A 25,643-nucleotide genomic window follows, 5' to 3' on the forward strand; every position below is an offset into this window, starting at 1 on the left:
CTGGTGCCTCCAAAACATGGTTTGAAATATAAAGAGAAGCAAGAAGATGGATACCTGGTTCCACTGAAGAAATGATACTTTGTTATGCAAGATTTATTGCTCTCCTATCATCTAAAAGGAAGGAGTTGAGAGGTAATTAATTTATCTCATCTGATACCCAAGGTTGCTGCTGCTCAAATCCTCCCTGCACTTGGAAGCAGTCAGTCTCTGATGTTGGCGATGATATTAAACCCACAGACCTCACCGCATTGCCACTTAGCTGCCTTTGCACGCTGAAATGTGTTACGTGCTAAATTTTAACACACTGAAAACGACCTGATGTTTATCCATGTGGCCAAGGTAACTGTTACCTTGTTTTGTGTAGAGCTCAGAATAAAACTTGATCTCAGTGTCACCGCAAAGAAGTTTAGTTCTTACACATAAGGGGCATGTCCTCTATAGACAAAGAGCAGGATCATGCAGGTTGTACCCCTGAACAACCCTAGGGGGCAATCTTCACAGGGTAGTAAGTTTTCACGTAGTTTTAGTGATAGTTCTGCACAGACGGCAGTAAAGTGTCCTGATGAAAGAGAGTGTTTAACAAATTCTCACAAAGGTCTAGCAGCAATGTTGGCTCATTCTTTTCTCCAGAGGAAACCTCTGTAGAAGTTTAAAGCTCTCCTAGACCATACATACATATATATACATATACCAACAGAACAAGTTTTATAAGCGTAAAACTTCTACATAAAATAGTAGCACACTACATTATTTCTCACTTTTCTTTTTTCACTTAATTTGTCTTGAAAATCTTTTGATGTCAATGCATACAGACATTGCTACGCATGTGCTATAGATTATTTAAACGTTCCCTTATTGGTGGACATTGAACTTGCCTCCAGTTTTTTGCTGTTACAAACAACGCTGCAGTACCCATCCCTGCACATACATATTCTCAATCACACAAGTAAGGGTCTCTAGGAGAGATGCTGAGAAGTGATGTTGCTGGCCTACAGGGTATGCATGATTTGGTAGGACACTGGCAAATCACGCTTCAAAATTGTTCTTCCAATTTAGACTCTCAAGAACAGAGCCTGAAAATATCTGTTGTCACCATGTGATGCTCTCAATTACAGTTTTTAAACTAAGCCAACGGTTGAAAAATGGATTCTCCTTTTATGGTCTATTAGCTATTGGTACTTCTTTTGTGGAGTTATCTGTTCATGTGTTCCGTGCTTGTCTCTTACTTCGTTCGTATATTTGTGAATGTGCTCTCTAATATTTGAAAGGTTCAGAAGGATATAGAGTGAAGAGTAATCTTCCTCCCACCTTGGCCCCAACGCCCTATTTCTCCTCATCCAAGTGTACCAGAGATATTTCATGCATATGCACAGACTGGTTATTTTAAAAAATGTAGGCGTGTCTATGCCTGTTCCCAGAAAGCTGCATACATGAGTATAAGCATATCCTCTTCTGCAAGAGTTATCACAATGAGATTTCGATATTAGGCAACCATTTACCCAGGAAAGATGAGGTGTGCATTAGAAGCAATACTGTCTAAGTAATGCTTACGAAGCTCTTTTTTTACTCGGTTGCAGCACGGCGCTAAGTTATGTTTTTATATCATCTTTTAATTCCAACCCTTGGGTAGATACTATCATGGATAAGAAAAGTGAGATTTGGAGAGATGAAGTGATTTATCAGGTCATGTGGCTACCAAGTGAGAGCTTTGGGAAGAGAACAGAGCTTTTGGCTCAGGAACCATAACCACTGCCCTCTATCACCTCCACATGGCTATGGGCTGCGATGCACCCAAAATCTAGAACTAGTACCGTGTGTATAAACTAAAAGGCTAGAGCATTTGCAGAGCAGGAACCTCTACTGGCTCCTCTATGCGAGAGGGTGGCTTCTCCATTGTTCTCTTGCTCTTTGATTGACCGTTGGTGCTAATTATACCGTATTACAATTTATATCAAAGGCCTAGAAATCCTATGTCATGGGACTGGATTTAAGTACAAGATATGCTCAGTAATGCTAAGTTCTGTTATTTGGTTTTGGTCAGTTTTAATGAACCCATTTATTATTTTTGGTTTGTAATAATAAAATCTGCCACTAAAACCAATGCTTTTAAAATGGAGTTTTGAATAATGCAAAGCTTTTTTTTTTTTTTTTTTGGTTCTTTCTTTCCTTTTAGGGAATGAAGCTATTGGCTATTTGGAAAGAGCAGAATGACAGAACATCCCTGCAGCATGCATCCATGGGTGGGTCTTGTGGAAAACTAGGCGAGGTACCCACCCCTCTGCTTGGTGTGTGCTTCTGTTGGTTGTCGTGAAATAATACAAAAAAAATTACACACACACACACACACACACACACACACACACACACGTATGCTTCGGTTTCCTGGGATAGGGCTCCTAAGATCCTTGTAATTTCCTAAGTGATAAGAACATTGGGAGATCTTGTGTTCTAATACTTGGTTTTGACCCTGGTTCATGACACAGAGCTCCTAAATCCCTTGGAATTTCCAAGATACTTTGGAATGTCTTTTGTTCTAATTAGGCAATGCTGGGTGGGTTCCTGGATAGCTTCAAGATAGAAGCTGGTCCCCAGAAAGACCAAACCATGGCTAGAAGCTTGAAACTTTCCACTCCACCTCCTAACCTTTAGCAAGGGGAGAGGGACCAGCATCCCAAAAGATCATACCATATATGCCTAGCCCAGGAAAAGATCAAAATTCAAACTTCGAAGTACAGTTTCCACTGAAGATATATCGCTTTCACACTGTTGTTAAGTTGAAAAATCCTAAGTTGAACTGTCATAAATCAGGAACCATCCATAGGGGTGACAACTGGGACCTTGCAAGTGGCATCTGAAGTGCAGGCAGGCTTGTGGGCCTGAAGACTTAACCTGTGGGATCTGACACTAACTTCAGGTAGATAGCGTCAGAACTGAATCGAACTGTAGGACACCCATCTGGTGTCGCAGAATGGCTTGGAAACCACACACATCTTGTATCAGAAGTGCTGCGGATGTGGTAGTCATGGGAGAGTAAAGGAGAAACACAGGAGGGTTTTTTCTTATACGGTTATGTAAAGACATGTGGACACATAGCCTGTCATCTGGCGATAATTCCCATTATATGCATCTTAGCATCTACTCTAAATATTGGTCTTCTGCATTTTCTTTCCATTTTTTCAAGTTTATTTAATTAATTTTTTAGTAATCTACACCCAGTGTGGGACTCAAACTCACAACCCAGAGATCAAAAGTCACATGCTCTTCTGACTGAACCAGAGAGGCAACCCACCCCCCCCACCCCCGCCTCCGACCGGCATTTTCTATTTACAATAAAGCACGAGGATGTGTTATATATTCTTAGTGCTTCATCTTTGAAACGAAAATTTCCATTATTCCTCTTTCAAACTTCTGAATAGTTTATATTGAAGAAAATCTTAAATTGTTTACAAACTGTGACTATTTACAAACACCTCTCTAAATAGATTAGGTTTTTTTCCCAATATTGAGCCATCAAATACTGAAATAAATTATATGTTAATGCTGATAGTAGATTCCAACAATCATCCACAAACCCCTGATTTCAAATGTTGGTGTTCAACAAAGCAGCTTCCAGTGGTCTGGGAGTTCTTTATAATATGCCAATGTTACAAAGTCGAATTCTTCAAATAAATGTATAGCAACGCAATAGTATCTATTGCTGTTTATAAAGGGGGTTCATTTTTAAGAAAGGGTTTAGCAAGGGCTAAACACAATTGAAAACCACTATCTTGGACCACCGTAAAGAGGATGCTGTAGGATTCTGAGAGAGTGGGGAGCTGGATAAGAGAATGGAAAGCAGAGAAGGTGAGTGACATCAAGATCTGACCACAGTGAAAAGCATGGAACTTGGATCTCTGTGGATCAGGGAAGGGAGCAGGTCAAAGCCAGTGCCAAAGTTGGTAGGATTGTGGCATTACCTGAGAGAAAGGTAGTCCAGGAAGATGAAGTGGTGGGTAAATGGATGAGAAGTCTAAATAAGCCCTTTTGTCTTACAAATAGGTAATCCGGCCCAAAAGTTTTCTTTAGTCATTGTTTGGCAGGGATGCATAAGAGAGGTATTTTGAAAAAACAGGTTAGATTGATGGTCAGGAGTGGTTATTTTTTACTCAGGTTAATCTGTCTTCATACTATTGAAAAAAGATTATGATTGTAAGGTCGGAAATCAAAATCCAAATTATTTGCAATTTGCTTAATTTTTTTTTGCTGATGGCCCTTATTGTTTGATGCATGACAAAAACTACCTTCTGTACATCGTATCTACCATCACAGTGCTTCTCAAGAAGACAGGACAATTAATGTAAATTTAAAGGTAAAGAGTTTTTAATGTAATGTTCTGTATAGTAACAGCTAATTATAATTTCTGAACACTGAGTTCAGGCAATTTCCATTTGTACTGTCTGTGGGTTTTGCAATTTTCCCAGGGAATAGAGGAAGGACTCAGTGTCTTCTTAGTGACTTTTTTTGAGCTATAGGCAGTATATTGGAGGTGGCTTCCTTATGGGCAGCTTGGAGATGGAAGAGATTAGAGGATCAAATTATAGTAACAGCTATAATAAAGCTATAATAATGTTATAATAATAAATATAATTTCTTGAGCCCTTGCTGTGTATCCAGCACAGTTCCAAGAGATTTACCTGGATTAAATATTTCACTTTTTTTCTTAAAATAATCTCGACAACCAATGTGGGGATTAAACCCATGACTCCGAGATCAAGAGTCATGTGCTCTACCAACTGGGTCGACCAGACACCCATACCTGGGTTGTTTCACTTAACCCCCACAACAACCATATGTGGCTGGTGCTAATCTTACCATCCTCCTTTTTCAAATGGGAAAATGAGGCCCAGAAAGTTTAAATTATTTTCCCAAGATCGCATAATGAGAGGTAATAAAGCTAGGGTTTAAACTCAGTTAACCGGGCCCTCGTAACTATTGAGGCCAGACTGGACGGTTAAAAGAATTTCTTCTTAACAGCAATTTTATGGGGGCACCTGGATGGTTCAGTTGGTTAAGCGTCAGAATCTTGACTTCAGCTCAGGTCATGACCTCACAGTCTGTGGGTTCGAGCCCCGTGTCACGCTCCCCGTTGACAGTGCAGAGCCTGCTTGGGATTCTCTCTCTCTCCTTCTCTGTGTGTCACTCCCCCACTCACTCTTGTTCTCTCTCTAAAATATATAAAAAAATTTTTTCTTTTAAAGCAGTTTTATGGTGACTTTCTCAGCTGGCTAGGATTTTTTAAGCACCAGAAAGTCCTAGTTTTTTTTACCTGCGTACTGATGCTGTAACAAAAAGTCAGAACCTAAAAAGGTGGCAATCACCTAGCTTAGTCCCCTAGATTCAGGCTACACATTATAATTCTTAAGTTGGTAACACCACCCAGATGCTACATCCACGGAGTGCATTGAAATACCTCATTATTGCATCATTCTATTCTGAATTCTTTCCATATAGTCTTCCTCTTTGTTAGGGCCATAATCCTAACAGATATTTAAATGACCTCCTATAGACTCTCCAAATTTTTTTTTTTTTTTTTTTTTTTTGCTGCTCTGTCTACAGTTATAAGGTTGTGCTTTGACAATAATAAATTTAGAAAGATTTTAATTTTCCAGAATCTCTTGGGATCTTAGACATATGCAGCATTTTGTTTTCCATTCAATTCTTTCTTTGTGGAGCAAAGGAACAAGATTTGAAAAATAAACTTTAATTTGATTTTCAAAAGTGATCGTGTTTACATCACTTGTGTATTATGACTTGGGTGCAGTTTTAAGAGATTAAATAGCAATATTAAAAACAAGACAACAGGCCCAAAATGGGCCCCACCTCACCAAACTAAGACTTCATTACAGTTTCAGGATCTTCCAGAAATGGACTCTTAAACCAGTCAATCAGGAATAACCTGGTCAGCACAGACTGGGTAATCTGCCTGATATACTCCTGCTAAACCCTCCAGGAAAATAACCTGGCCACAACCAACTTGCTTTTTCCTAGTATTACTTGTTCTGCTCCCTTCTGCCTATAAAATCTTTCACATTGTCCAGCTCCTCAGAGCTCCTTTCTGTCTGCTACATGGGATGCTGCCAGATTCATGAATAGTTGAATAAAGCCAATAAGATCTTTAAAATTTGATTCTGTTAAATTTTAACACCAGTAGCTTTAAGATTCAGAGCTTTAAGTTCAGGATCCAAGATGTTAAGACACTACCTTGTAGACTTGGAAGTTTCGTTACGCAAAGTTAGTTTAGGTGTGGAGGATAGACAGGCACAGTTTTTCCTTTTTTTTTTTTTTTTTTTTAACGTTTATTTATTGTTGAGACACAGACACAGAGGGTGAGCAGGGGAGGGGCAGAGAGAGGGAGACACAGAATCCGAAGCAGGCTCCAGGCTCTGAGCTGTAAGCACAGAGCCCAACGCAGGGCTCAAACTCACAAACTGCTAGATCATGACCTGAGCCGAAGTGGGTCGCCTAGCCAACTGAGCCACCCAGACGCCCCAAAGACAGGCACATTTTCAGGTGGGCCTGGAAAGGCCCTGAATGATAATCTGCAGCTGGCTGCGTCTAACGGGAAATTTCATGCTGGGAAAATGAAGTATAAGGCTACGTTTATTATTCTGGCCTGTAGTCATCTAGGAGCTGCTTCAGCGAACCCTTGGGTTTTCCGTGCAAACAGGTGGGTCAGGCGCAGCCCAAGGTGTCATTGGGAAAGGATTCAGGTCCCTTGGCAGAAAAATTTCAAACATACAGCAAAGTTGAAAGAATTTTACAGCAAACACTCCATGTGCCCACCGCCTAGATTCTACCATGAACAATTTACCTTTCTTGTCGGTCACGCTATCTATCCCCTCTCTCCCCATTCATCAATCCTTCCATCACTAAGGGGGCAGGCTTGGCAAACTCCAGGTGGCTTTCAGGTGGTGATTCCAAAGGATGCCGCTTGCACACCTTCAGCTTTAGAGCCCCGGCAAGCGCGGGTATTGCCTCCCCAGCCGGGTTTGGCGGACTCGGGAAAGAGAACGCGGGCTCCGCGGCGCCGCGGCGCACCCGGGCGGCGGCACGGTTCGCTGCAGCCCAGCGGGACGAGAGTGCGTCTCATCTTCCGCGGGCGGGAGGGCGGGGCTCCCGGACGGCGCCGGGCTGCACCTGGGCTGGGCGGTGCGGTGGCGCCCCGGGGCGGCGGAAGCGGGAGGCCCGGCGGCCCCACGAGGTCTGCGGGAGCTGAGCGCGGGCGCGGGCCGCTACGTGCGCGGGGCGCGCGGGGCTGCGCTCGGGTGCGCTCCTGGGCGCTCGCCGCCGCCGCCGCTGTGCCTTTGAGTCAGCAAACTCCGTCGCCTGCCAGCCAGCCCGCCGGCTTGGCCCTGCCCGGAGGAACCATCCGTAAGTGACAGGAGCCCTGCGGGGGAGGCCTCCTCGCGCCGCCGAGGTGGGGACCGCGGCCGTGGGCGAGCCGGCCACCCTTTTCTTTTCCTGAGGGGCCGATGCGCCCAGGTGCCGTTCCCTGCGGGCCGGGAAGAGCTTGGGTCTCCCGGGATTGGAGCGGGGAGCTGCCACCTTTCCAGCCGGGATGTGCAGGGGAGGAAGAAATGGTCGGCTTCTTTGCCAGGGGAGGGCATGGAGCGTATTACGTATCGATACAGGGGTTTATGGCTAAAGAGATACCCCGGCGAGAGGGTGGGGCGGAGATGGAATCCTGGATGCCCAAAAAAGTGCTGTAGCACCTTACTTCAGGCCGGGTTTGGGTGGTGGTTTTTTTTTTTTTTTTTTTTTAACCCATGAAACGGTAGCTTTGAGTTTAGAAATTGGGAAGGGTAGGTAGGGGTTTTCGTGGGATTGCGGGATTGAAGGAAGAGGCCCGAGAGAAGATCCACGTTGACTGGTGACCGGGTTTGGTACCACGGGAAAGCAACAGCCTGTTTTTCAGTTCTGATGCATCATACTTCTGTGAGATTATCGAGGGGAATGGTCACGGGGACGCAGGGCAGCGTGCCCTGCTTGAAAGGAAAGGCGTCTATTTCTGCAGGAAACGTTTTCTTGTAAGAATGATGGAATTAGAAATTTGAGCAGGAACGAGGCTTTCACGTGATCTCCTTCAAACCTTTCATTTTAAGGACGGGGAAACTAAGGCCCTGGGAGGGGAGTCCTTCAGCCGGATGGAAGCAGAAACAGGCCTAGATTCCAGTGGGCTTCTGACTCTGACCCTCGGGGGACGTGGAGGGGGGCAGGGGCGGGCTTGGAATGCAGAACTCCCTGTCCTTCCCCCCCCCCCCCACCTCCGCCCCGGGGGTGGGGGGGGGGAGCGGGTGAGCTGGGCCGCGGTGTAAGGTGGACGCCCGGGAGAGAGCCAGTGAGAACCCACCGGCTCCTCCATCCGTGTCCGGGAGGTACCAGGCACGTGAGGTGAGCACTCCTGCCATTTCTGCCATCACTTCCAGGGATGGCTGTTCCTAAGGCCATTTTTATTCTAAGGAATGGTAGATTTCAGGTTGATTACTGGGGGTGTTTTGGATAAAGGTACAAAAATAAAATACATTTAGAAGTAAATAGGGGAAGATGTGAAAAACGTGGTTACAAGCACTGGCTTGTATTTAACTCATCGTCCTGTTTTCTTCTGCCGGAGTATTTCATTCTCAGTTCCCACCTTACCAGTTACCCGGTTCAGTGGTGAGCAAATTGGTGTTGAAAGAGTGGGGGCGTGCTCAGGTGACAGTGCTCCACACCAGGGGTCTCTTGACTGGCACTCCACTTCTCTCCCCACCACTCTGGGCTGTGGTGAGAACTTCCTCTTATTTTACTTTAGGGGAAGGCCTCCTGGAGCATGGTATCCAAAAAATAGATCTGAATTGTCATTCTTTTCTAAATAAAAATGTATTCATTAACGGCTGCCGATTGTGTCCTAGACGCAGTTTTTCGTGGCTTTGGAGCACTCTTAAGTATCTTCTTTCAGGCTTAGGGTCTCTGCTTTCATTTTAAAGGGTTCACTTTGTTAGTTAAACTAGTTTGTGAAATGGCCTCTTTTTTTTTTTTTTTTTTCCTCTTTTGGTGTCACTGCTGTGGTTTAACAACCAAGTTTGCAAAAGGCTTAGAACTGGTTGAGATGAAAGTCCAGCCTCTGTAGTCTTTCATTTCTAAGAGTGGCAAAGAAGGGCTTTTTGCCAAGTCAGGGCTGACTTCCATGGAGAATATCCCAAATTTTAGACTGTTAGCACCTACCTCTTTCTTTCTCTTGGTTAACGCAGTAACTATGAATCAGCATTTATGCTCTCTTAGCCCTGTTCAAATAAAAGATAGTATGGGGTAGTGGTTACAGATTATGGTCTCAGGCTCACCCACGTTGAAGTCTTGGCACAGTCATTTGCTAGCTGAGGTACTGTCAGTGGGGGCACTTAACCTGTCTGACTTATCCTTTATTCAGAAATTAAAACAAAAAAAGCAATGGTAATCCTTGCGTCCCAGAATTGTAAATAACAACAGCTGACATTTCTTGAGCACTTACTATGTGCTAGGCATTGTGAGAGAGTTTTTATGTGAGTCTCCTTAATCCTCATAAGAAATTTACGAATCTGATCCTATTTACCTCTGGGGAAACTGTGCTCGCTTCGGCAGCACATATACGTCTGGGGAAACTAAGGCATCAAGGTATTGAAGACTTCCCTAAACTTCACAGCTCACAATTTTAACCACTCAGCAAATGTATCCCACCTTTCTTTTTTTTTTTTTTAATTTTTTTTTAACATTTATTTATTTTTGAGACAGAGACAGAGCATGAACGGGGGGGAGGGGCAGAGAGAGAGGGAGACACAGAATCGGAAGCAGGCTCCAGGCTCTGAGCCATCAGCCCAGAGCCTGACGTGGGGCTCGAACTCACGGACCGCGAGATCGTGACCTGAGCCGAAGTCGGACGCTTAACCGACTGAGCCACCCAGGCATCCCTGTATCCCACCTTTCTATAATAGCTAATAATAATTTTGGGCTTCCTGTAGGCCAGGCCCTTTTTCAAATACTCTATGTATATATTAACAGTCCTTTCTACCCCCTCACACTTCTTTTTTTTTTTTTTTTTTTTAAGTTTTATTTAAGAGAGAGAGATAGAACACAAGCAGGGGAGGGGCAGAGACAAGGAGAGACAGAACCCCAAGCAGGCTTCACACCATCAGCCCTATGTGGGCCCCAATGTGGGGCTCCAACTTGGAAACCACGAGATCATGGCCTGAGCTAAAACCAAGAGTCAGTCGGTCGCTTAACCAACTGCACCACCCAGGCGCCCCACATCCTTCTTTTTTTTTGGTTATAGATGGAGAAACTGTGGTTCAGAGCCCAGGGCAGACAACTAGTAAATGATGGAGACAACATTTGACCTGGGCAGCCTGGCTCTGGAATGGGTGCTCTCACCCAGTCCCCCGTGAATGTACATAAAGGGCTGAGCCAGGCCTCAATCAAAGGCAAGTCTTATTGGCACTTTCATTTATTCTTCCCTAAGTAACTACTTCCTCCTCCCAGTTATCTGCAGAGGAGATGCTTTTAGTTCTGCAGATTCAACTTTGCGTAAGGTTTTATGATTCTATATACGTTTATGGTATTCTCTGGTATTTTTAACAGTGTGTGGTAGGTCTCAGAGATCTTGATCCTAGGAATACAGAGATAGGCTTTTGGGGATCTGTGAACCCCCTGAAAATGTCTGATTTTATACTCATGTGCAAAAGTGCATTATTCTGGAGGAGAGAATCCACAGCTTACTTCCGATTCTTAAAGGGTTACCCATGGCGGAAAGAAAGAAATGACTGTTCTATTCCCGACATCTCATTTTACAAATGGGGCAATGGAGACCCAGTGGAAAGGCAGAATAACTTAATCTGAACGACACCGCTAATTAGGAGTAGAAAGGGGACCAAAACTCGGGTTTCCTGGTCTCGTCTTCTTTCCATCGCACTCCCATGTTTCCCTTTGGAATAAGTGGTGCCAGGTGAATAAATTATGAGATGTCAAAAGACTCACTCCTCACCCGATAGGCTGCCACAGTGTGAGGGGCCCGCAAAGCTTCCTGGAAGTACCTATCAAAATACAGCATCTTTTGGCATATCATGTTGTAAACTGAACCCCTTTACTGTGATTCAGGATGGGCATCAACAACTCTGAAAGGTATGAGCAGGAGCATAAAAATGGGGGAGAAGGTGAGGAAAGATTCATAACATGCACTGATTGAGTCGCAAGGAGGCCATTGAGGCCTCTTGGTAGAATTGTAGTGTTAGAAAATGTTTTGCTGAGACGTTTGTAAATTCAATCTAAATTCCGTGAAGTCTGAGAATCCTGTGTAGTGTGTGAGTCACTAGGAAGTCAGGCCACCTCCTGGCCAAAGGCTGATGCTCCAGTGACTAAGCAAGACTGAAAGGTCATGAGATCTTTATTAGTTTAGGCCAGTCCTTTAACTTTGCTTCATTTTTACAAATTGATAAAGTTTACCTGGAAAAATAGATTTGTCCTAATAGGTAATACATTTTGAAATGTACCGTCCAGCCAGATTTCAAAATATATCATGTAGGACCAGGGATGGGGAGTCCAGAAATGGTTCCATTGTGAAGACAGGAATTGAAAGTAACATAAAATCAACTACAGTTAAGTCTGTTGAGATGGTTGCCTCATACCATTCATAAAAGCACATTCCATTTAGAGTAAAGATTATATGTCAGAAACAAATTATAGACATTAAAATGTACATACATGTGATGGTTTTCAAAAATAACTTTGGAGTAGGAAAGATCTTGCCAACTTTAATACTCAGAAGGCATAAAGGAAAATATTGATTTAACTTTATGAAACATTATACTAATATAAGAAAAGAGATGTCGTAAACAAAGTTGAAAGGCAGATGACAGATTAGCAAAGCAAATAGTTGCAATATCTATAAAAGGCATGGAGTTTTCAAAGTCAATAGAGAAAAGAAAATAATCCAATAAAAATACAGGTAAAGGCTATTAACAGGTAATTCACACACACACACACACACACACACACACACACACATAAATGTTTAACTTTGTTAATAATCAGATAAGTGATTTGTTGCCTTCCCTGTTCTTCCACTCTCCCACTGACCCCTCCATTTGGTGGCTCCTTGGCCTGTCCTGATCTTCTTTTATTTATTTTTTATTTATTTTTTATTTATTTATTTTATAAATTTTTTTTTAATGTTTTTATTTTTGAGACAGAGAGAGACAGAGCATGAGCAGGGGAGGAGCAGAGAGAGGGACACACAGAATCAGAAGCAGGCTCCAGGCTCTGAGCTGGCAGCACAGAGCCTGACTCAGGGCTCGAACTCACAGACTGTGAGATCATGACCTGAGCCAAAGTCGGATGCCTAGCCAACTGAGCCACCCAGGTGCCCCCTGATCCTCTTTTATTTCTCCACACTCTCTCTGTATATCTGTGTTTTTCAAATGTTTTTGTGCATTAGAATTCTCTGGGAAATTTGTTAAAGCAGATTTCTGGGCCTTACTTTGAAATATTCTCATGCAGTAGGTCTGGGATGAGACCTGGGATTCTGTGTTTTGATTCCCACGTGATCCAGATGCAATGACAAACACTGGACAAGCTGGTTTAATTTGTTTCTGAGACTTTGAACCATTAATTCCTTGATGCAGATGGCTGGCTCTCTCGTGAGCCCCAGGATTATGTAGTTAACATCAAATCTGACTCCTTGGATGTGTCAGGGACATTTTAAGTGAACTTGCCCAACATTATTGACCCTCCCCTCCCCAGTTTTGCGGGGCCTGACACTCAAGCGGTGTGGGGTCCTCTTTACGAAAAAGAACGCAGCATTGTGAATGCAAAATGCAGTACAGGTCCGCAGAGGTGTCTGTGCAGATGCCGGCCCAGAAACGGGAGATTCTTTAACTTCTTGGTGATTCTTCCTCTGCTCCCCACTCTCACCCAACCCGTCCTCCTCCCTTGCCCATCTGAAGAAATCATTACTGCCATCCGTCCATTCGTGTGTCCAGGCTAGCACCGGGAGCCATTTCTCCACCCCACCTCCCAGCCGGCTCGGTTCATTTTCCATCTGTCTATGCTCCACCCCCTACCCCAGCTCCCCGCCTTAGCTCAGGCTGCTGCCACACGCATTCATATCAGCGCCTGATTACACCTCTCGTTCCACTCGGCTCCCCTCAGATCCAGTTTCCTAAATCAGCCAGAGTAATCTTTTTAAGAACATACATTGAAACGTGTGGTCTCCTGGATTTGCCAGCCCCATGGTGTGGACTGGATTGTCCCTGCAGATGGCTGAGACCCGTGGCAGGGCCATGAATGTGGGGTGGGTGGGGGAGGGTCGGGCTGGGGTCACACTACACGAGCTTGACCTTTTTGGGGACTAGTTTCAAAGAAGTGGGGTGCATCTGGGGAGGCATGCCCGCATTGTTCACTAAGGCTTGTTGCTTTCCCTCCCAGTTTACCGCCTTTTCCTGTTAGAACTTGGGGGCCATGTAAGACCTGTGGAGTGCGAGCAAAGTCGGGGTGGATGTCCATTCTTTGCCTTTTGGTGCATTCCTGTGGTGATTAGATGTTATGTAGTAAAATCAGACTGTTTAATTAGTTTGGGGAAGAAAGGCACATTCTCTTCTAACCCAGGTGGCACCTGGGGGCCTCCTGTTCCTTAGAGAAATAATAAACCTCGGGGAGAACCCACCAGCCATAGTCCAGGGAATTCCACAGTTTTCCCAGGTTTTCTGCTAATTCCCTGGGGTGCAAGTGGGAGAAAGGCTCACCTGCTCTCTCTGTTTTACTTTGGTGTCAGCCCTGACATGCTGATAGAGCAGTCTGCCACCATGTGCTTTGCTGGGTCAGTGGACTTAACTAGGTTAGTGGGAGGTCAGCCGGCGGGGCCCCTGACCCGCCATCTTGTGTGTCCTCCCTCTGCCTCTTAGTCCTTCCCTCCCTCCCTCCTCATTTTCCTCTGAGCTCCAGTCTTTTCCCTCCACGACTCTGGATTCTTCCCAGTTCTTTCCTCAGACTTATAAACCCAAACAGTTCAACGTGCAGAGCACAACAAGGGGCTTTGTATATTGGAGACCTGTGCTTCTTAGAAATTAGAAATATAAACACGTAAAGAAGAGAATTTTCTATTAGGTGATAATTTTCTTCCCCCCCTTTTTTTAATTAAAAGTTGTTTTTTTTTGTTTGTTTTTTTGTTTTGTTTTTTTAATGTTTGAGACACAGAGACAGAGCATGAGCTGGAGAGGGGCAGAGAGAGAGGGAGACACAGACTCTGAAGCAGGCTCCAGGCTCTGAACTGTCAGCACAGAGCCCTATGTGCGGCTTGAACCCATGAAGCGCAAGATCATAACCTGAGCCAAAGTCGGATGCTTAATCAACTGAGCCACCCAGGCACCCCTCTTCCCCTTTCTTATTGACATAGCAGCTCTCCTTATTGTAGAGTGGCATTTGTTTTTTTTTTTTTTTTTAATTTTTTTTTTTCAACGTTTATTTATTTTTGGGACAGAGAGAGACAGAGCATGAACGGGGGAGGGGCAGAGAGAGAGGGAGACACAGAATCGGAAACAGGCTCCAGGCCCTGAGCCATCAGCCCAGAGCCTGACGTGGGGCTCGAACTCACGGACCGCGAGATCGTGACCTGGCTGAAGTCGGACACTTAACCGACTGCACCATCCAGGCGCCCCGTGTAGAGTGGCATTTGGAAGAGCTGGGGAGAAGGGGGAAAAGGGGAGAAGGCAGTCGTCCTCACAGCATTCCGGGGTCACCAGCTGGGTTGGGGGATGGTGTTACCATAGCTCTGGGTTCTGGTATCTCAGCAGGAGACACAGAGACTTTTTGTCAGCTATCTATGGATGATCAGACCCTGAGAATCTGGGCTCCCGCTCAAACACGCATGAAAGCTCCTATGCCAGGAAATCAATGCAGTGATTTACAAGGAGGTGCAGACTAGATGCTGCTTTTTTCCTAGTCAGCTCATATCCCTGACAGTTGAGAAACCTTGAAAAACTGACCTCTGTTTTGAGAACTTTGCTAAACCGAGTCGGTAAACAAACACACGTCAAAATGCCCTTGGATTACAGTCAGTGCTTTGGCAAGTAATTTAGGGAATAATAACTTTGGTATTTTACCCACTTGAAAAGGACTTTCTATGTGGCTTATCTTCGCCTTCTTGGATCAAAGTTGGGCATTGGACATCCCCGGGTAAATGATTTACTGCAGGCAATGGCCCAGGTATGCATTTCACACACGTGGGTTGAGTTTCAGAGCCGTATAAAGATCTAAGATTTTCTGCTTCTGTAAATATTACTGTTTCATCTGACAAAACAGATACTTGAAAAGAACATTTTTTTTTTTTTAAAGAACATTTTTTAAAGGCACAGGTGCTCTGTGATATTGAGGGAGACTTCAGCATTTTTCCTCAGGGGTCTTGGAGAAGTCTAGGACCGTAATGAACAGGGACAGTGGCTGACACGGCAAATCCTTGGCATCTGCCTCCATGTTTGTTCCTTCAGTCTTTGCAGCAGATCGACGAAGTAGGCAGGTGTCCTGTTTTTACAGATGAGGAAACTGAGGCACAGAAAGGTTACTTTCTCCTGGCAAAGGGCAGAATGAGAATTCACAGTCAGGCTGCTTGGCATTGAACAGCTCCACTGTTTTCCCATTCACTGTGTCCTTCCTACTCCTCTTAGGGGAAGTCAGAAGTGAAATCTTGCTCAAACATGAAATCTCCCTTCTTGCTTGTCCCTCATTTTAACTTGCGAGTTCTTCCTATCTGGACTGATGTCACTTTGGACAGATTTGAACTTGACCAGTAGGTCACAGTTCCTTGTGTTGCTCTTCTCACAAGTAACTGAAATTGCCTCCCTAGTTGCAGTTCTTTGCAACGGAGGCTGCGAGCTCGTGGAAAGATTGTCATTTCCAGCGTGTTGTAATGCTTTTCCTTTTGAAAGAGAATTTATCACTGGTACTAAAGAGGAACATTTAGTGCTCACTTCTGTCTCTAATTTGCATCCCTGTACCCTTTTCTTATCTCACTCCCAACCTGTTCTCCAAAACAAGATTGTTTTGTGTGGATGTCCTCCATCATCCTAGCTTGTTCCCACCCGACCTCATCTTTCTCTCTTAGCTCTCAAAACAGTGCCCTCCCCCCACCCCCACACCTTTCCAACTTCTTCATTCTGCCAGTGACCACAGTCTTTTTTCCGGTCACCTGATTGGTGAGTCATCACTGACTCCCTTTTCTCCATCATGCTCTTGTCCAAGTTTTCTTCATGATATATATATTTTTAAATAGATTTTGTGTGTTTTTTTTAGAGCAGTTTTAGGTTCACAGCAGAATTCAGGGAAAGCACAGAGAGATTCTATATACTGTCTGCATCCCCTCCCCCATCATCACCCAGAGTCCACACTTTACATTAAGGTTCACTCACGGTGTTGTACTCTGTGGGTTTTGACACAAGTCAGACACGTGTCCACCATTAGAGTATCCTACAGAATAGTTTCACTGCACCCAACACCCTCTGTGTTCTGCTTCTTGTTATTTTCTAGTGCTTTTCCATCCCCCCAGCCCACCTTGGGTCCGTGATGTTTTCTGCTGGCTGGAGCATCCAAGCAGCCCCCTGATGAAGCTCATGGCCTTTAATTTCTCTCCCGGTCAATCCATCCTCCACCCCATCCTCGCATGAGTTGTTGCTATCATATCATGGCAACTTCCTCAGTCATCCCTGCCTTCCAGCAGGATCGAAGTTCAAATTCCTCCTCTTTTTTTAATATATAATCTAAAAAATTTTTTTAAATTTATTTTAGAGAGAGAGAGCAAGAGGCAGAGGGAGAGAGAGAGAGAGGATCCTAAACAGGCTGTACACTCAGCATAGAGCCCGACACAGGGCTTGATCTCATGACCTGAGGTGAAAGCAAAAGCTCAACCGACTTAGCCACCCCAGAGCCCCATCAAATCCTCCTCTTATCATGCGGGGACTTCCCCATCCTAGATGCCCTTTAGAGCCCTTCTAGACTTACCTCCTTGCAGTATTCTGCCAACACAGCTCTTCCACTCCTGGGGGGCCGGATTCCTGGCTCTCCGAACGTGGTACTGCTGCTTAATCACCTAGTCCCATTTTCTGTGCTTGTCCTGATGCGAGCATCGAGGCCTCCTCACTCCCTGTCTTCTCCGTGAAGCCTCTGCCTCTCCATTCTTCCTGTGGCCTTGTTGTCAGTGCTATTTTGGGGGGGGAGAGTGACACACAGTGAGTTCTGCATTACAAGCGGACTGTCTCATATCTGTACCTGGGCATCTTTAGGCCGTGGAAGTGAGAAAGTGTTACTTAACCATTTAAAAAAATACCCGTCACCAGGACCAGACCTGTAACAATCAGACAGCAGAGGCTCAGTGATTACATATTGAATTGACTTGTCCTTGTCCCCCATAATGCTTAGAGGGTCCTTTATTGCCAGTGACACTAAAGAGGTCTGTCATGTGAATGCAGCACACCTCTCTCAGTATTCTTTCTTTCTGAGGAGAAAGTCACATCTAGATGTTTGGCTGCAGGCTTTCCCAGGTTCATATACAGACAGGACTGTGCCCCCAGCTCACCTCCTAAAGCATTTGAGACATTAATGAGCCAGTGTATCGGTTGCTGTCTTTTAAGCATTTATTTCTAAGGAGATAGTGCAGGTGCCATGCTGGACATAGTGGGTCCCGTGTGGTGAGTAAGGAGGAGGCTGGTTACCTGGCTTTGGATCCTGGCTCCTTCACTTACTAGCTACACGACCTTGGGCGTGGTTTCCTTATTTGTAAAATGCGAGTAATGATACTTGGCCGTCTTGGGGATTGGATGAGATAATTCATCTTACAGGCTCTTCAGTGTCTGACACATGGTTAGCAGTCTGCTATTTTTTATTTTGATTACAGTTTCTGATTATCAGTGGCATAACTGTAACATTATTCCCCATTCTCCTCTTTTACAGTCCAGTGGAGTTAGGTCAGGAGGAAAGATAGAAAACGACAGAGGAAGACCTGGGTGGCTCGGATAGTCCCCTCTAGGCTGTTGCTGGCTGAAAGCTTTCTTTTCTTCCAAGGTGAATGATTAACGACCATGAGTGAGAAGGGAGAGGGCTGGGAGGAGAGGCAGGTGAAGTGTTCGTATGCCCCTCCTCTCAGCCCACGTGGTTAGGCCGCTTAGAAACTTGATGGTGGTGCAGACATGGAGAAAATTAGTTGTGAGTAATGCAGTCAAATTTAATTGACCCGATATTTATTGGGCACTTACTATATGCCAGGCACTCTGCTAAGTGCTGTTATAAAGCCTGAATGATCTGGACAAGGTCCCTGTCCTTGTGGGACCTTTGAGAGGACAGATAATAAACAACAAAATAGATTAATAGATAAAACAATACAGATTGTGATAAATTCTGAAGAGAAAATAAAAGGGTAGAACATGACTGGGGGGAGTTTGCTTTAGTGGGTGATCAGGGGAGGCTCCTCTGAGGAGGTAGCATTGAAACCAAGAGCTGCAGGATGGGAAGGAGCCTCCACGGTGGGTTAGGTGGGGAGGTCGGGGTGGGAGGGGCTTTAGAGGGAACAAGAGGCGCAAAGGGACTGAGGTGGGAGTTTCAGAATTGACCTGTAGGGCAACTAGGCACCATGAGTGTGCAGAGTTGAGCCAAGGGGTTGGTCAGAGAACCAGAGCGTTGTGCTTTACAGGGGTTGTGCAGATATAGACTTTGTCCTCTGAAACAGTGGTTTTCAAAAATTGTCACCAGTACACTTGAGGGAGCAGGCAGTGACCTTCTGGGGTGGGCTGTCAAGGGGTTGGTGATGGGGAAGTCTCGGGTCTGTGCGATTTGAAAAGAGCCCTCTGTGATTGGGATGTACCTCTTTCTCCCCTTTCCCAAATGGAGAAGCACTGTTCTTCAGGATCCACTCAGAAGCCGTGGGATCTGGGAACTTTTACATCCCTTATTTTTCAATTAAATGTGTGAGGTTATATAGGCACACTATAGGACATGGAATTCTGTCAACTGGTGAGAACATTGGCTTGGGCATTTGAGGATGAGTCACTGTTTAATTGGATTGCTGTGTGACCCACTTCAATACCTAACTGTTTTTTTTTTTTTTTTTTAAATTTTTTTTTTTTTTTTCAACGTTTATTTATTTTTGGGACAGAGAGAGACAGCATGAACGGGGGAGGGGCAGAGAGAGAGGGAGACACAGAATCGGAAACAGGCTCCAGGCTCTGAGCCATCAGCCCAGAGCCCGACGCGGGGCTCGAACTCACGGACCGCGAGATCGTGACCTGGCTGAAGTCGGACGCTTAACCGACTGCGCCACCCAGGCGCCCCAATACCTAACTGTTTTTGAATAGAAAAGTTACTTTTCACTTCCTTTTGAAATTATTTAGAAATGACTTTGGAGATGTCCTTTAAGATTCAATGCACGTGGATGTTGTCCTTGTGTTAGGAGAGGCGGTCAAGGGGAGAGGAGAGAAGAGCTTCTGGCATTTAGGAGCCTCAGTTTGAGTCTGCACCACAGAGTGTGGCTTTCAGTGGCCATTTATCCTCTCTGGGTATTGGTATCCTCTTGTGTGAAATGAGACACGTAAGTTGCCTGCCTCACCAACTGTCATGGGACAGTGCTTTTATAAACGTCAGAACGTCAGAAAATAAAAGTTAACTTTGAAAAGCTTAAATTCTGGGGGCACCTGGTGGCTCAGTTGGTTGAACATCTGACTTGATTTTGGCTCATCAGGTCACTATCCCAGGATCATGGGATCAAGCCTGCTTGATGCCTGCTTGGGATATTCTCTCTCTCTGTCTCTCTCTGTCTCTCTCTGTCTCTCTCTGTCTCTCTCAATCTCTCTCTCTCTCTCCCCCTCCCTCCCTCCTCCTCTCCCTCTCCCCCTCCCCCCTGCTCATGCTCTCTTGCTCTCTCTCTCTCTCTCTCTCTCTTAAAAAAAAACAAACAAAAAACCCAAAGAACTTAAATTCTGTTTGTGTACATTATGGCCAATAGCTCTTACGGCCCCGATATAATTTATGACATAGAAGGTAACTTTTCACTGCTTACAGATGATTGGTTTCTGGAATAATTTAAAGGAGAATATTTTTATAACTTTACACTAGGAGTAGGCTTTGTAAGTATGGGGCAAAACTTAAAAGCCATAAAGGAAATGACTGATAAAATTCATTACCTAAAAACAATTAGCATAGCAAAACCCCATAAGCAAAAAAAAAAAAAAAAAAAAAAAAAAAGTTTACAAACCAGAAAAATACATTTGTATTTCATGTTATGTATTAAGGAGTAATTTTCCTAATACATAGAGAACTCCTAAAAATCAATAAGGAAAAGAACAAGAATACTATAGGAAAATGGTCAAAGGATATGAGCAAACAATTCATAGAAAATAACTTAGTGGCTCCTAATCACATAAAAATGCTGACCTCACAAATAATTTTTTAAATCCTAATTAAATTGCACTGAAATTTACAACATTTCACCTTTCTAGGATTCACAAAGAGAAAAACATTTTGAAAACCATCCATGTTAGGGAGGCTGTGGGAAAACAGAACTCACATACTCGCTTGAAGAATGTGTATTAGTTTCCTATAGAGGCTGTCTTGCTGGTATTTGTCAGAGTGGAAAATTCACATGGTCTTGCTTGACTCAGAAATTCCATGTGCAGAAATTTATCCTTCAGATAAATTCACGGGATTCACTGTTTCTAACAGCAAGACTGCCTATCCGTGCAAGCTGGTGAACATGAATTAGGGTACATTTGCACAGTGGAGTAGTACACAGCCACAAAAAGAAAACAACAATGGTCTATGAATATCTGTGGAGCAGTGTGTATTGTTAAGTACAGAGTGAAGTGTAGGAAGGACCATATGTGAGTCTACGATTTACAGAAAAGGAAGCGGGGGGGGGGATCATATGTGTATGTACTCACATATGCATAAAATATCTCTGGAAGTTATATTAAAAATGATGAAGAGGTAGGGAAAAGAGGGAGAGTTTTTATTCTATACTCTTTCGTGTATTTTATATTTTGAAATAAGTTATGTTTTAAAAATTAATAAATATGAAACAAAAAATAGAACATAAAACTGTCGTTGAGGTAGGGATTGAACCTACGTATAGATTCAGCATTGTGTTTGATCCCCAGGTTATTAAACGTCTTTATGTGTTCACCACTATCACAGTTTGGGGCTATGAGAAGGGAGGACACTCTTCAAAGAGCTGTTGGCCACTTTGGGGACATGAGACTAATGTACACCACAGTCAGAGGCCAGTGGAAGGACCATCTGATCAAACATTCAGGGGCTGGTGCAGCTGATTTCTGATGGGGATTCGTTTCTCCACTAGTCAGGGGAACACTGTGTTCAAAGTGCATATACAAAGCTTGTGGTAGAATAATGGCCCCCCAAAAGGTCCATGTTCTCATCCCCACAAGCTGTGAATGTTTCCTTGTATTCAAGGGTGGATGTGATTAAATTAAGGCCCTGGAGATGAGATTATCCTGGGTTTTCTACGTAGGCCCAGTCGAATCACATGGATCCCTACAGGCAGAGAACTTTCTTGGCCGTGGTCAGGGGGAGATGCGCCCCCAGAAGAAGGGTCAGAGAGATGATATGTTGCTGGCTTTGAAGATGGAGAAGAGGGCCAGGAGCCCAGGAATGCCAGCGGCCTCTAGAAGCTGGAAAAGGCAAGGGAGCAGTCTCTCCCTTAAAGCCTCCAGCCCTGTAGATGCCTTGATTTTAGCCGAGAGAGATCAGTGTTGGATTTCCGATCTACAGAGCTGTACAATAATAAGTTTGTGTTATTTTAAGCCACGAAATTGATGGCAGTTTGTTATAGCAGCTATAGGAAATGCGTGCAAAGATGATGTAGAAATAGCCCCGAAGCTTTGCTCTCACGGGTTTTTGAGTTTAGGAGGGAAGAGAAGACAAGAATCTAGTCAATTACCATGCCAAGCAAACATGGAAAGTGGCATGAAGATTTGCAAGGAGCTGTCCACGAAGGAGCCAGGGAAGGCTCGGGGAAGAGGTGCAGGTGAATTGTGCCGTGAGAGGCAGTGTGGCTTGCTGATTGGGAGGAGGGACTCTGGTGCGGATTGTGGGTTTGAATATTGGCTCTGCCTCTTTTTTTTTTTTTTCAACGTTTATTTATTTTTTTGGGGACAGAGAGAGACAGAGCATGAACGGGGGAGGGGCAGAGAGAGAGGGAGACACAGAATCGGAAACAGGCTCCAGGCTCTGAGCCATCAGCCCAGAGCCTGACGGGGGGCTCGAACTCACGGACCGCGAGATCGTGACCTGGCTGAAGTCGGACGCTTAACTGACTGCACCACCCAGGCTCCCCAGGCTCTGCCTCTTCTTATTTATGGGGACTGGAGAAAGTCAATCTCCCTGTGCCTCAGTTTTCTCATTTGTAAAGTGGGGATACTTAATAACGCCTCTTCAAAAGGCTGTTGTGCAAAGTCAATAAGTTAACCTGTGTCGAGTGCTCGGAGTAGTTTCTGGCCATTCTAAGGGCTGTGGAGGTGTACGCTTTTGATATTTTGCCCTAACGGATGGGTAGGGCAGAGATAGGCAGAGAGACGTGATGGAGCATCTGGGGACACCGAGCCCACTGCTGGGGAGAGGAAGGCTCTCAGTTGAATGGTGGGATCGCCGGTGGGAAGAAGGAGCAGAAACTAAGACTGTTTCAGACCATGGAGCCAGATGATGGTGGCCTTGGAAGTTGGATGGAAGGACATCCACTTAGTGCCCTAGAGGTTTCAGCAGGTAGGATGACAATGAGTTCAGCGAGGGTGCTGATCAGGTTTCTCTAAGAGGGGAGGCAGGTGTGGTTTTTGAGCCCTGACTCCAGAGTCTTCTTCCCACTCACCTCTACTCCATCCCTTCACTCTGAGCAGCCTGACCTCTAACCAAGATGGTCACTCTTCATTCTCCTCTCTGCTACCAGGGCCACCCTGCAGGATTTGGATTCGGGGCCACCACCTGGTGTCTTGTCAGTACTGGATCACCAGGATTCCGTGTCTCTAGAGAACACTGTGGGATCTGTAGCTGGCTGTCATGTGTGTAGATGCTCAGAGTCACCTGCTTCTTCAAAGCCAGTTTTCAGCCTCTTCTGTGTCCCCACAGACAAAGGAGCAGAGACCTGAGCTGTGTGGCTTTAGCAAGTCCCCACAGGCTGATGGCTGGGCCCGGTGGTGAGTGTGGGCCTATCCCTGTTGCCTTTGAGAAGCCAGCTCTCTTCTGGCCATTTGGGGTCTGTGTCTTCTCAACATGTAGGGCTGGTTCTTGCACAGATGAGCCACCAGAACCTTCAGAGTTCTTGGAGAGAATGATCTTGAGGTGCAGCATTGTAAGCAGAAATGGGAATCTGGATTTTCCAGACCCGACTGCCTAGTCCTTGTGTCCTGTGTGTTCAACCTTTGCCTTTTGGAAATCCCTCTTTCCTCATAGCTGCTCAGATTCCTCTTGCTGACTCGGGGATGCCCAGGGCCTCTCAGGGAGCTGTCCTTGAAATACAGGATTCCCGCCTGGCCTTCCTCCCCATCCCCCCTCACCCCCCCAACTCTGTGCTCTTGGCTTATCTCATCCTTCTGCCCCTCCTCTCCCTCCTGCTTTTGTCTCCTAAGAATTTACAAGCTGGAGTGTCAGTCTTCCAAGGCCTCTTCTCTACTACATTATCTGATAAGTGAGTGAACTTGTGCAAAGGGACAGGTAAGGGCTAATGAGTGGATTTATTATGATCATGTGAGGAAATGCCCAGGCCTGCCTGTCCTTGGATAAGTCATCACCTCCATTAGGTGTCTCTTCTTATCTGAGAAACAGAGACCGTAATACTTGCCCCGCCTCAGAGGACTGTTGTGACTAGGATATCATTCATCCATTTGTTCATTCACTCATCCGTTCCATAGTCATCGAGTACCGACATCGTGGCTGATACTGTGCCAAGCAGCAGGTATACATTAGTGATAGAACAGATGCGATGCCTGCCCTACTCTTGTGGGGACAGATCACAAACAAGAGACAAAAACATATGTATTCACAGCTTATGGGTACATGGTAATGTCCGTGACAGGGCCAAGCTGTGATTGGTTTTTTGTTTGTTTTTTTTTCATTTTTTATTTTTTTACATTTGTTTATTTTTGAGAGACGGAGCGAGACAGAGCACAAGCGGGGGAGGAGCAGAGAGAGAAGGAGGCACAGAATCTGAAGCAGGCTCCAGGCTCCAAGCAAGCGTTCAGGACAGAGCCCGACGTGGGGCTTGAACCTACGAACCATGAGATCATGACCTGAGCTGAAGTTAGTTACTCAACCGACTGAGCCCCCCAGGCACCCTGGCCAAGCTGTGATTGTAAATGGCAGCCTTCGGTTTACCAAGGTGGAGGCCTTCTAGTAACTCGGCAGTTTGGGCTCAAGGTCTCCTGGGTTTCTGGGTGATAGCGTGATGGGTTGGGAAATGTCTGAGAGTGCTTTGCTCTTCCTTTCCCTTAATCATGCCGTGGAGGTTCTCTTTCCTCTGCCGGGGCTTTCAGCTGGCATCTGGGCGGTGTTTGTATGGGCGCCTGGCCTTGCCAACTTCACCGCCTTCTCACTGCCTGGTAGGTGAGTGCACAGGTGTGCCCCCTGGACTCAGGGCTGCTTCCCAGTCCTGTGTGCAGGAAAGGAAAGAGGATCTTGGCTTCTGCAGCAAATGACAGAAGCTTTGGTCACTGTTGACTTCATGATAGTTGCCAGGAGGGGTCACTGGAGATTTAGGACTGTTGTGATAAAGAAGTTTGAGTTGCTTAAAATTAGATTCTGAGGAAGCTCCAGATGCCAATGGTCGTGCGTGAGTCTGGCTGTGGGTTACTTCATTCAGAGCAGAGGCTACACATAGTTCTTAAAACTGTCATGTTAGGGCGTGTACTGGACCCTTGAGATCAGGATTGTAGTTTTTCATCCCTTCCTCTGCTGAGGAAACTGGCTTGGACTGAGTCTACTCCCAGGTAGTAGCACACTTGGGAACAGAACCTCTTTTTTTTTTTTTTTTTAATTTTTTTTAATGTTTATTTATTTTTGACAGAGAGAGAGAGCGAGTGCGCGCGCACACAAACACACACACACACACACACACACACACACACACACACACACGAGCGAGCAGGGGAGGGGCAGAGAGGGAGGGAGACACAGAATCCGAAGCAGGCTCCAGGCTCCGAGCTGTCAGCACAGAGCCCAACGCGGGGCTTGAACCCACGAACCGTGAGATCATGACCTGAGCGGAAGGCAGACACTTAACCGACTGAGCCACCCAGGCGCCCCTCTGTTTCTTCTTTTATACACCGTGCTGCATCTTGGGAAAGGGCCTAGTATTTATATTAAAAAGATACGTGAAGCACACATAGGAATCAAGATATAGAAGTTAACTGGCAAAAGGAGGAAGAAGCTAGGTGTGTGTGTGTGTGTGTGTGTGTGTGTGTGTGTGTGTGTGCGCGCGCGCGCATGCGCACATGCACAGAAGAGGCGCAAAGAACCTCCATGCATGGGGCATTTTGGGGACCCTGCAGTTTCTCTCTCTCAGCCTTCATGTGTGGCTAACTAGAAAACCACTTAGCAGATACCTGATCATCTTTTTT

At 45.3% G+C, this 25,643-nt stretch overlaps 1 protein-coding gene across 1 annotated transcript in view; it reads left to right on the forward strand.

Annotated features, from left to right (window-relative positions):
- Positions 1-7,321: 7,321 nt before the first annotated feature.
- SNX10 (sorting nexin 10) overlaps positions 7,322-25,643 on the forward strand; it is a 75,338-nt gene continuing 57,016 nt past the window's right edge. Inside the window, exon 1 of the mRNA XM_047096406.1 lies at positions 7,322-7,410. The gene's annotated coding sequence lies outside the window, so the exon portion shown is untranslated. The remainder of the gene's footprint in view (positions 7,411-25,643) is intronic.

This window comes from Lynx rufus, unplaced genomic scaffold (assembly GCF_022079265.1).
Source record: "Lynx rufus isolate CCGP_SWC_20201006 ecotype Redwood Valley unplaced genomic scaffold, mLynRuf1.p SCAF_4, whole genome shotgun sequence".
Taxonomy (NCBI): Eukaryota; Metazoa; Chordata; class Mammalia; order Carnivora; family Felidae; genus Lynx; species Lynx rufus.